Raw genomic sequence first — 3,278 nt, 5'->3', positions numbered from 1 at the left:
TGAGATAGAGCTCAACAGTTATTATGCAGAGATAAACATTCAACCGATATTATGTAGAGATAGTATTGAATAGTCATCTTGTAGAGATAAGTAGGACGTCTTTATTCCAATATTATCCTGATTGGAATATAAGACTATTAATTAATTAAATAGCCTTTACTATTTAATTAATATCTTCATGGACCTATCATTGGCCATTGGGCCCAGAATTTGGTGGGCTTGTAGGGTGAATTTATTCCGAACAGTTCATGTGACATTATGGATTTTATGGGAGACAATCATTGATGTTATCTAAATCTCACCGTAATTGACAATTTCAAATCCTCATCACACAATCGGGTTAATAACATTTCGTAGTGTGTGGTTTGCGGAATGTAATATCTTGGTGCCCACATTCCCAAGAATGTGCCTATTTTCAAGTTTGAAAATATTACGAATCTGATAGAATATTCGGGAATATGAGATTTCTGTAAGAAATTCTATTTAAAATATGTCCCTTTATGTCACATATATTATTGTAATTATAAAATTACGGTGTTCAATAATTTATTCCAAATAAAGCTTATTGTGTAAATCAAATATTATGAATTAAATTACTGATTTAATTCTTGCGGAACAAGTATTTGATTCCAATCAAATATTCTGAATTAAATTACTAATTCAATTCTTGTGGAACAAGTATTTGATTTCAATCAAATATTCTGAATTAAATCACTGATTTAATTCTTGTGGAACAAGTATTTGATTTCATTAAAGATTTTATTTTTGTGGAATCAATTAACTGTATTGATTTAGGGCCCGTTTGGGAGTGCGATTTCAAGTGCGATTTCAATAAGTGCGATTTTAGAAATTGCGTTTCTAAAATCGCTACTTTTTAAAATCGCACATGTGTTTGGTAAAACATGCTAAAAAGTATTTTTTTTATCAATTGAGTTTTGGATAACATTAGCATATAATTGCGGTTTCATGACCAAATTACCAATAAAGACATTTCTTTATAACAGTAAAATAACTAACATTGTCTATAAGCCTTCATTTTTAACACCTATGCAAACAAAAGTATGACTTATAATTTGACATTAACTTTGAATTTTCTACTTAGGCAATTATATATTGCTATATTACTTGTTTCTATATGCTTTTTTGTTTTTGTATTTTTTTTTTCTTGAAACATATTCCAAACAGACATATAATAAAAAATACAAGAACAATCCATCAAATTAAACTAATAATGTTTATCAAATTTAACTGTTACATAATTCACCAATAATTTAAATTAGTACTTGATAAATCACCAAAAAAAACTTAAAGGACATTAAAAATTAGCCTAAAACATAAATAACAAAGCACTGTTTACAACCCACAAACGGATCGGGCTATATTGTCACGAACCACTTTCATCTCCTCGTCATGTATATTGTCAATGTTTTCCTGACTGTTACTCCTTACATCATCATCATCATCATCATTATCGAAGTTATCTTTATCCCACTTAAACCCCTTATCCTTTCTGTCATGTATTCTAATAAAATTATGAAGGACCGCGGTAGCAACCACAATGAGCATTTGGTCGTTAATATCATAAGATGGCATTTGCCTTAAAATATGCCACCTATTCTTCCACACACCAAAAGTTCGCTCTATAACACTTCTAAGTGATGAGTGAACATAGTTAAACATCTCCTCGATCCCATTTCCTCGACCAGCTCGTCGAAAATCGGGAAGGTGATATCTCTCCCCTTTGTAAGGTGTCAAGTACCCTTTCATTAAGGGGTATCCAGCATCAACTAAATAATATTTTCCTACACACGATAATAATAACCATATATGAGATGTACATAAACAATATGCATTCATAATCAATAAGATTAAAAAAATACTATACCCGGTGGTGGTTTAGGAAAGTTTGCAGATGGTTTACGAATAGCATCTAAAAAAATACGTGTATCATGTGCCGCACCTTCCCATCCTACCATAATAAATGTGAAAAGTAAATCAAAATTACATGCCGCCATCACATTTTGAGTTGGTGTTCCTTTCCTTCCAATGTATGGAATTTTCTTATCCTCTCTAACAACAACTGGGATATGTGTTCCATCAATGGCACCGATACAGTCCTAAAATACACATGTCATTAAATTTTAGATACTTATTAAGCTACTTTAACAAAATGTAAGCACACATTGAGCAATATTGATAAACAAATAAAATAAGTACCTTAAAATGTGGCCAATACAATGGATTGTGCCGAATTTTTTTGGGAACTTCACTGAAGGTGGGATCAGAAGGTTTGATGAGATCCATTGCCATTAGGTTAAGCGCTTTCAGAACTGTATGAAAATGTCTATGTATAGTCTCACCAGAATGTTGGAACCTTTCTTGAACCATTCTATTACATGATCCTTGTGCTAGAATAAACAAACATATACCTACTGACTCCTCTAGTCTAATATGCCTCGTGTGCTGAAGTCCATATGTATGTTGCAGAACATTACATAATTGAAAGAAAATACGTGGTTTCATTCTAAACATATCATGACATATAGTCTCATTTCCAGTCATCATATGTATCAACCACCTATATCCAATTTCTTTATAATTTTTACAATGTTGTTTATCAATGTATTTAATGGCATATGTCACTACTGCACGACATCCAGCAAAAACAAGATGGTAAAATTCATCATTACTATCATCATTATCATCATTCTTGTTATTATCATGAAAATGATCATCATTACCATAATCCATATAATCATCATAGTCCATGTGAGTGATACCTAAAAAATATTAACAATTAATAAGATAAAACACATAAAACTATCTTTTAAAGAAATTGTTCAACAATCACACTTATCAAATTTGCATTATTCAAATATAAAATAACATAAGTCATATCAAGTGGAGAAACTAAAATTACATTGTCCAAATATAATAATAATAATAATAATAATAATAATAATAATAAAAACACATAGTTCAAGCATCCCAACACCTAAAATAACAAGTGTTTTATTGCAATTTTATCCACTTGCTAATCAAGTAAAGAAATGGCGGTTGTCTATCGATTTCGCTTCATCTTTTAGAAACATAAGCTGCAAATGTGGTTTTTTCAACACAGCGAACACCTCTCTCTTTTCTTTATTCTGAAAAATACGAACTGCCATACGATGGAAATCAGAACCCTCCTCAACACCATCCAAGGTCCACACGCGCTTCAAGACATCATGAATACTGTTACTTGAATTTGCTTGACTTGTGGCCTTTAACTCAACAAC

The sequence above is a fragment of the Corylus avellana genome, chromosome ca3, assembly GCF_901000735.1.
Source record: "Corylus avellana chromosome ca3, CavTom2PMs-1.0".
NCBI lineage: Eukaryota > Viridiplantae > Streptophyta > Magnoliopsida > Fagales > Betulaceae > Corylus > Corylus avellana.
This window is presented reverse-complemented; position numbering follows the sequence as displayed.